Below are 10,071 nucleotides of genomic sequence, written 5' to 3'. Positions count from 1 at the left end.
GGCGGATCAACTGAGATGAAGGGCAGGAATTTCAACTGAGGGGAAGTGAGATACATATAAAAACAGACATGGTGAACTATTAACGTACGATTCATTTTTGAATAACTGCCATCAGCTTCTTCTTTTGAGACCAAACGTTTGGGAAGCAAAAGCTAAAAAGACTTTATAAAAAATCTGAACTCCTCTTAGATGACTATTTCCCGGCGGTGTAAAAATGTAACTTTTATGAACATATAAAATTTTAAAACTCTAAATGTAGAACACATTTTATTTCTCATCATGCCACAACTGATGCACAGCAGACTACTTAGCAGATGCTACTCCCAGTCCAATGGTAATTGACAGTTGTAAGAGTTGCTGTTAAAGTATTTACCAATAAACTGCATAAATAGTGGTATAAACAATTACTCACCTTTATGGGACAATGATAATATCAATGTGCACACGATTCCCAACTTCAAAATAACTTCCATGTCCCTAAAAGTTAAACTAATATTGGTTAAAGTTATACATACGATCCTCGTTAGGAAAAGAAATGTTTGATATGCTATCAAAAGTAAATAATAGTAAATAAAACCAATCAGACATTTGCAAGCTTATATAATGTCTGCAATGATCGACAAGTACTACAAATGTAAACCATTATCAAACTTTTAATTTTCCAGTATATGTGTGATTGTGTTGTTATGTTGCTGTCTCGGACACCTATGTCCCTAATCTTCTTTCCTTTATAACTAAGTCGTACCACGAGGAACCGATTACACCATCGGAAATTAATTGTCTGACCATCTTTTTTTAAAGTAGAATTTACTGTATAAAACATGTATAGTCAATTTTTGGTAACAGAATTATGGTTATCTAAAAAGTGAACCTAACTAAAATTAGGTGATAATCTTTAAGGTTGTGAAACTCGTCTTTCGGTGTATCATAAAATATATCAAAACATAATTTATTACAATATATGATTAAAGGAAAATAGGTCATCTTTCGGAAAGCGGTGTTTAGTGCTTAACTAATGTACGGTCTTAGATAGACAATAGACACTAGACTCGCTTCTAGACAAGTTGTGACTGGCTTATAAATAAATTAAAAGATACAATAAAAGTTCTGCAAACAACTCGTTTAATGGACACAAACATTAAACATAGTAATAGAATACACACTAATGAGTGTCTGACTTGATAAGGACAGACACATATACTCGTACATGTGCATACGTGCTTTGGTTTAAATTCTCATCAGACCTTTTAAGCTTAGATCAAGATGTTGTTATAGGTATAGTATATATACCCCTGAATATACCGCACTTTCTTCACAGGATGCATTTAATCAACTGGAGAGCGAGTATATAAATTTCTCACAAAATTACAAATTCGTAGACCTTATTGGAGACTTCAACGGACGAACGACCAACGACGTTGACTTTGTTTTAACAGAAATTCATGGAAACAAAGCGGCGAGTTTTGTAGAAAACGACGTCCTGACGCTTGACTCACTGAATATACCACGAAAAAGAAATAGTTAAGATCCTTTAAGAAACGGGTACGGAAAGAAAATTTTAGGTTTTTGCAAAGGAAATAACCTATTTATTGTAAATAGGAGAAAAGGCGAAGACAAAATGATAGGAAAGTTGACATGTAAAAACCCTAGCATAGAAGAATATTGTATAAGTTTTACAATATAAAAATAAGGAGATGAGGTATGATTGCCAATGAGAAGTTATTGAAATGTTTTAGAAATTTTTCTGTACTAGATTTTAGTCATTTTTATTCAGATGTTCATTGTGCACTTGCAATTTCGTTGTTGGGATCATCCTTTAATAATGTAGATGAAACTGGTGAAAATTGTAATAATCAAACATTTTTTGAAAAAATTAAGAAATGGGAGCAAGAAAAATGTCTTGAATTTTAAGACCAGATTGAACAAGGCAAAGTTGATGAATTAAAGATACTGTTAAACGAAGTTGCAGGTGGAAACCTAGATATTAGTAAAACGTACGAAGTCAGGAATCTGATGTACAGTAGTTGTCGTCTGTTTATGTAGTTCATACGTGTTTCTCGTTTCTCGTTTTTATATAGATTAGACCGTTGGTTTTCCCGTTTGAATGGTTTTACACGAGTAATTTTTGGGGCCCTTTATAGCTTGCTGTTCGGTGTGAGCCAAATTGAATGCTCCGTGTTGAAGGCCGTACCTTGACCTATAATGGTTAACTTTTATAAATTGTTACTTGGATGGAGAGTTGTCTCATTGGCACTCATACCACATCTTCCTATATCTATCGTCAGTCGATAAAACAAAAATTAATACCTAACATCCACATTTGGAACATGTAAATTTTCTAATTCTAAGCAAAAACAAAAAAAGAAACTGGGATTGATTGATTGATTGTTGGTTGCTTTACGCCGCATTAGCACAAGAAACTGGGAAAATTGAAAAAAGAATGGTTTAATGATGACTGTCATTTTGAGAGACAAATTTTCAGAAAACGTAAAAGAAAATTCAAAACAAATAGAACAAATCAAGACTTGAAAGTAGCTGATAAAAGATACAAATAAACAGCTCTGCCATGAGCGCATGATACGCCCGTCGCTTTTTCAAAGAATAAAGTTCAATAACTCCTCAATGTCATATCAGAAATTTATAAAAAAAAACTAAAGTGGTTATTTTGATAGATATAAACCAGTCACCAAAGTTTCATGAAAACTGCTCAAAGCACTTTTGAGTTATTGTCCGATAACTGGAAAATCACCCCTTTTTTCATGAATAAAATCCCATAACTCGGAAAAGTAAAATCTAAAATTTATAAAAATCGAAAGGCAGCTTACGTCAATAGATATAAACAATTCACCAAAGTTTCATGAAAACTGCTCAAAGCGTTTTTGAATTATTGTCCGAAAACTGGAAAAACTTTTTTCAATTAAAAAAAAAATCCATAACTCCGAAACGTAAAATCTAAAATTCATAAAAATTGAAAGGGAGCTCACATCAATAGATATAAACAATTCATTAAAGTTTCTTGCAAATAGGTAAAAGTGTTTTTGAGTTATTGTCCAACATATTGACGACGGACGGACTGACGGACGGACGGACAGACAGACGGACGGACGGATGGGCAGACAACGGTATACCATAATACGTTTCGTAAACGGGCGTATAAAAAGTTATCGATCAAGCTATTCTTGATCACAAAAGAAAGTTGTCAAGGAAAATTAAAATTTTAAATCAAATAATTCACAGGAAATTTCGGAAACTATTGAAAAATGGTAAAAATAGGGAGCAACCAAACATTCCTATTGAAAAACTTTTTGATTTTTTTTTTGACAAAATGGACCCAAAAAATTATAGAACAATAACAATTCTGAGTTGCCTAATTTTGAGTGAGCGATTAACTTAGTTTTCAGACGACTTTCTTATTTTGAATGAAAATCAATGTTGATTTCGTAAGGGCTATTCAACAACTGTTAGCTTGTTTATAATATTTAACTTTTTTGAAAAAAAGCAAGAAGAAAGAAATGTTTTGCGCATAATGCCATATATTGATTTTGAGAAAGCTTTCGACAAAGTTTGGCGAGATGGACTATGGTATAAGTTGCTTGTGAATAATATGAATGGTAACATGTATAATATAATTGTAATTATGTATAATGGTACAAAGTCCAGTATTTCTTATAATGATTGTAAGTCAGAATTTTTCCCTTGTGGTAATAGTGTACGTCAAGCGAAAAATGTGTCCCCTTTTCTTTTTGCCTTATTTAAGAACGACCTTGAGACATATTTATCAAACTGTAACTTAAATGGACAGAAAAAAATTTCTAACGAAATTAAACTCAAACTTAATACATATTTAAAATTATTTGTAATTTTATATGCTGATGAGACTGTGTTAATAGCAGAATCACCTGCAGATCTCCAAAAGCAACCTTACTCATTTTAAGATTATTGTTCTATATGGAAACTGAAAGTTAATGCTGATAAAAGTAAAATTATTGTTTTTTTCTAGAGGAACACTTCTAAGGAACCTTAGTTTTAACTTGAACGGAATAGAACTAGAAATAGTGAATAGTTTTAAATATTTAGGGATAGAATTGGCCAGGAGTGGGAACTTTCAGAGAGCGAAACAGTCTATAACCAACAAAACTACTAAGGCTTTCTATGAGGTTCTAAAATTAGGCAGAAATCAAGGTCTGGCAATCAAAACACAGCTCGAATTATTTGATAAAAGGATAAAACCTATTTTACTGTATGGGTGCGAAGTATAAAGTAAAATAACAAAAATACCGAACTCCAAGGAATATTCAAATCGGAAAGTCTCTTATCAAATGGCAACATCAAAAGCTCAAACACATCAAACTAATGGAAAACAACTGTCATATTCTTGACTTGAAACAGGCATTTTCTTATGTAAAAAATGGTGATTTAAACCTAGTTTTATAGCTAGCTAAACCTCTCACTTGTATGACAGTCGCATAAAATTCAATTATATTGACAACAATGTGTAAACAAAACGTTCACACATGCCAAAAGGGATATTACCAAAAATGGACAAAACAGTAAAGGTTAATAATTTACAAAGACAAATAAAAGAACATTATAACACGTAATTAAGATGATAAACAACGTCAGTGCCCATAATCTATACTTCGAGACGCTGTATATAGGGTTTCAGTAATAACGAAATAATCGAAAAAGTCCACTTAAAATTTTGTACATTGCTGCTACATCTAAAATCTTCTACATCATCGAATATGATATATGGTGAACTTGGAAGATATCCTATAGAAATTGACATAATAAATAGAATGATATCATCTGGGCCAAACTTCTTTCTGGATTCTGGAAAAGAGTCAAAATTGTCAAAAATTGTTTATAACTTATGTTTTCAATTGTCATTTGTGAACGGAGATTTTTATGGTTAGATCACATAGAACATATTCTAAATAAATGTGGCTTAACATATATTTGGAAAACACAAACTTTTATGAAATTGAATTGGCTGCATCCGACATTTAGTAGAAACCTAAAACATCAATTTGAACAGCATTGGCACTTATTGTTAGAAGAATCATCCAAAGCTGTAAATTACAGAGTATTTAAAGATAATTTTAGTTCTGAAGTTTATTTAGATATTTTAAGTAACAAAAATCTTGTAGAATTTCACTTTATCTTGGAATGTTCATTTTTTGAACAGGAGAGAAAAACTAACATACAAAAATACAGTTGCACCATACCAATTATCTTTAAGTATTAATTATTGATGTCATCAAAAAAGAAAGAAAAGCTCATTAAACTGTGCTAATTTATCAAAATCATCAATAAATCTGTGTGTACTCCAGGCTTATTCTAGTGTGAAGCCACCCCTTCTATTGTTGATTAAATGTCTTGTACTAGTTGTATTTTATTAAATATTGTATATATATATATATAATAGTACATATGTATTTCTCTATACCTTGTCAAAATGATGGTTTATTGAGAATATAAAGTGCCTAGAAAATCAACCTAACAATGTAAGAGTAGATTTGATTCTTTACTTCCTCCCGAGCGGGGCTGGAACCTGTACTTTTCACTTCATACTTCTACGGCAACACCGCCTAGCATTGCGCAGACACCTTATCCCCTCCTCTAACTATAGCTGATAAAAATCAGCTTTCGTTTCGGGAGGTGTTACCTTCTCGTAGGAATTAAACAAGGACATCTAGACGCAATACACAAAGTATTGTTAAGTGTACAGAAAATATCATCTACTCATCTCTTTATATATGCTCAATATATATATATGTTACAGTGAATTTGTATAATCAGTGATTATGTAGAATCCCTAAAATGTTCAGGGATTATGTAGAATCACTGGTTAGTTTAGGGATTATATATAATCACTAAAATTTTCAGGGATTATGTATAATCACTAGAAACAATGTCAGGGATTATACAGAATAACTGAAATGAAGAATTAGTTTCATTTATATAGAAAATGAATAAAAGTTAAATAATTCATTCTTTAAAATCATATTAAAACATCATTATAAACATATAGATTGTAAAATGTAAAGCACAATATGTTAAAATGATAACCTCGAATACATTAAAATGTTATGCACAACATATCAAAATGTTAGGAACAATATACTGAATTATTAAGCATATAATATTTAAATATTAAGAACAAACAATACATTCACTCTGTGGTTATAGTTTAAAAAAAATAATAACTTTCTTAAACTATCCTGGATTTGTACCAAACTTGGACAGAAACTTGTTTATGATCAAAATCTAGTATCTAGAAAGAAATTTAAAAACAAATTATTTCCTGTTTATCCGTACATTACTTATAAATGGACTTAGTTTTTTTTCCAGCTAACATTACATTCAGTCTGCAGTTACAGTTTTTAAAACATTTATTAGATACACAAACCATTTCAGTAACTGTTAAATAAATCTATTATGTGCATTATCCTATCACACTGAAAACATAGACAACAGCAAAAGTAGGCGAGACACTGGGTTCCGCGGAACCCTTACGAATTTGTCTATACATTTAGTTGCGTCAATTCTCTCAGTTTTAATTTCTTGTTCATTTGAACACAAAATAAACACAGATGTTTCATAACCTTCCTCACCATTTGTTTTACTACAAATAAAATGCACTGTGGATTTACAGTTTGAACATGTTTTGTCATATAAATGATCTTGGTAAACCATGATGAACTTGAAATTAAATAGATTGCATATCATCGTCAGATATTTAAGTTTTGTTATTTTTTTAGATCCATGCCCACCAGCCCCAATCTTATGTTAATGTATAAGGATGTAAAGAGTGTAATCTATATGAAATATAAGAGATGGTAGGAGCCTTTAAACAATTTAATACTTACTGTTCACTTAAACTTTCAAGGAATAAGAAAACACAAACGACAAGTTATCTTTATTTAATTTTTATCAAACACAGGATCTTTGAATTATTGATAATCCTTGAAATCATACTAGGGAATTTGTAGAATAATTATATAAATGTTCAGTGATTATGTAAAATCACTGGTCATTTTCAGGGATTATATATAATCACTAATGATTTTGGTGATTCTACATAATCCCTGAAAAATCAGGGATTCTACATAATCCCTGATTATACAAATTCACTGTAACATATATATATATATAAACAAGTCTAAATTGAAAACAACGTTCAAACCTACGATTGCGTTGGATAAAAACCGCAATTTTTATACGTGTGCATGTAAAACAAATGTCTTTGTAGAGGGGTGTATAAATACAGCACAAACAACATTTTCCAGAAAAACCAAAAAGTGAAAAAGTATATATAATTTAACAAAACGCATTTGACTAACAGGTCGAACAACTGATGTTCTTAAACCCATATATAGACTTGTATATATATATATATATATATATAAACGCCTAAAAAGTGTACACAACAACACCAATAACAAAAAAAGGAACTATAAATGTAATTATTTATAAATATTTCGGATAACAGATATCCTTCATCAGTAAATATGATTGTGATGTTGAATGAATCATATATCAGTCTACTTAGATTAAACTATACAAATCTTGAAATTTATACAATAAAAATGTCAAACCGAACATCAGGTAAGACGCTTGCACAATTCTAAATATGTGTTAAACACGACATAGGTTATATGACTAATTACAACAGAGAGTTCAAATATATGCTTTAAATAAAAATAATAATGTGCGATATGAACTAGCACAATTCTAAAGCTTTAACGGTGACGACAGTTATGATGTTACAAGAACGATTGCGTCAATAAGAATTCCAAATAAACAGCACTGAACGATCTAAATTTGTAAATATTTCAAATTTGACAACGGTAGAGTAGTTGCAACAGAGTCTGTGTATTTAAACATCGCAAACAAACGGCCGTTAAAATATAATAATAAATTTTGACTAAGGTTAACTAGTTGAACGTGGCTTGGTACTTTTACATCCCTCAAAAAATTAAGCAATTTAAATTGGTATATTCAACAGATTTATTTTAGAGATGAGTAAGGTAAAGAAATAGAAACAGAGACTGTAATAAAAAGTAATACAACCCAAATGTGAAGCACTGCATGGAGTCGAACTACATCTTTTCATTTATCCCATTTGGTGCCAAAGTTGTTAATTTTCTTATCCAAAATCTTTCCCGAGTGAGTCTATCCTCCCTAGACCAAGCAGAGTTGTGGTCAATGATTGTAATGGTCAGTCGATTGAGATCTGCCTTAGTGTGGCCAGGGGATCTCAAATGTCGACTGAGAGGGAGGTCTGGCTTGCATTGGTAGTCGCTACGATGACCGTTCATTCGTTTGTGAAACGGCTGTTCTGACTCGCCAACATACTGTTTACCACATTTACACTGTAGGAGATACACAACATTTGTAGTCTTGCAATTAACATTGCAAAATATGGTGTATTCTGTACCAGTGGAGTGACTGTTAAAAGTCTGGGTAACCAGTATTTGTTTGCAAGTCAGACATCGTTTGTTTCCGCAACCCTTGCAAGAGCCCACAGACGAAGAGCCTGCTTGAGAGGATAAATCAGCTCTCACCAGCAAGTCTTTAAGGCTTTTGGGCCTACGGAAAGCCAGTACAGGTGGCTCGGGAAAGATCTTGGATAGTTTAGGATGTTTTTTGATTTCTTTCCAATTTTCGCGGATTAGGTGAGATAAGTTGTCAAATTTAGGATGGTAAGTCAACACAAAAGGCACCCTCCTGTTGACCTTTTTGACTTTATATTGTAAAAGTTCATCTCGGCTGATGTTGTTAGCACGAGAAAAACCTTTATCAATGTCTTTTCTTTTGTAGCCCCGATGTTTTAGGTGACCGCGAAGTTCTTGTAGTCGTTTTTTTGCAATATCGTTGGTGGAGCAAATCCTTTTTATTCGTATGGCCTGGCTGTAGGGAATGCTCTTGGTGCAATGTTTAGGGTGACAACTCAAAGGAGATAGATATTGGTGTTTGTCTGTGGGCTTGCAATACAGATCTGTAAATATGTTTCCATCCCTCACTTGCGTTGTAGTGTCAAGAAATGTGATCTTAGAGTCAGAGATTTCATATGTGAATTTTATTGAGGGATGGGCATCGTTGGCATGTTGAATGAACAAATTTAGTTCTTGTTCAGTATTATCCCACTTCATGTCAATATCATCGATAAATCGGAACCAAGAGAGGGGTTGATAGAGAGAAGAATTGAGAATTCTCTGTTCTAATTTCCCCATAAAAATATTGGCATAAGACGGGGCCATCTTTGTTCCCATTGCTGTTCCATTAACTTGGAGAAAGTGTTCACCATTGAATGTGAAGTTATTGCATTGTAATACCAAAGTAAGAAGCTGGATGAGACATTCAGTCGGTGGATGTAAGGTGTTACGAGAGTTCCAGACTTCCCTACAGGCTTCAATACCATCGTCATGGGGGATGTTAGTATAGAGGGAGGTAACATCAAGCGAGACAAGGATCGTTTCAGGTGGGAGAGGGTTCAAAGATTCCATTTTCTTCAGATAATGTGTTGTGTCTTGTATATAGGATGGTAAATTTTCCACATGTGGTCTCAGATGAAAGTCAATAAATTCTGATATTTTCTCTGTAGGGTGGTCATTGGCGGAAACAATTGGTCTACCTGGATTATTGACTTTATGTATTTTGGGCAGAAGATAGAAACGCCCCGGCTTTGATTTTTCAGGTTTTAAATATTCAAATGTGTTTTCATCAATATGTCCCTCTTCACACATGTTTTTCAGGTTTGTGGTGATCTCTTTGTTGAATTGAGGGGTGGGGTCAGAGTCTAATTTCTTATAAAATCTCTCATCAGAGAGTTGACGTTCTGCCTCTTGAATGTAGTCACATTTGTCCATGACGACAACAGCGCTACCTTTATCTGCTGGTTTTATTATAATGTCGTCTCTGTTTTTAAGTAGCCGCACAGCTTCATTTTCTTCAGACGACAAATTGTTGAATGTTTGGGAAGAGGCAGTGGACAGATGTGTTACGTCGGATTTAATTTTGTCAATAATATGTTCTAAAGTAGCACATTTACTGGGTTTAGGAATC

Source organism: Mytilus californianus, unplaced genomic scaffold (genome assembly GCF_021869535.1).
Source record: "Mytilus californianus isolate M0D057914Y unplaced genomic scaffold, xbMytCali1.0.p SCAF_7, whole genome shotgun sequence".
In the NCBI taxonomy this organism is placed as follows: Eukaryota; Metazoa; Mollusca; class Bivalvia; order Mytilida; family Mytilidae; genus Mytilus; species Mytilus californianus.
This window is presented reverse-complemented; position numbering follows the sequence as displayed.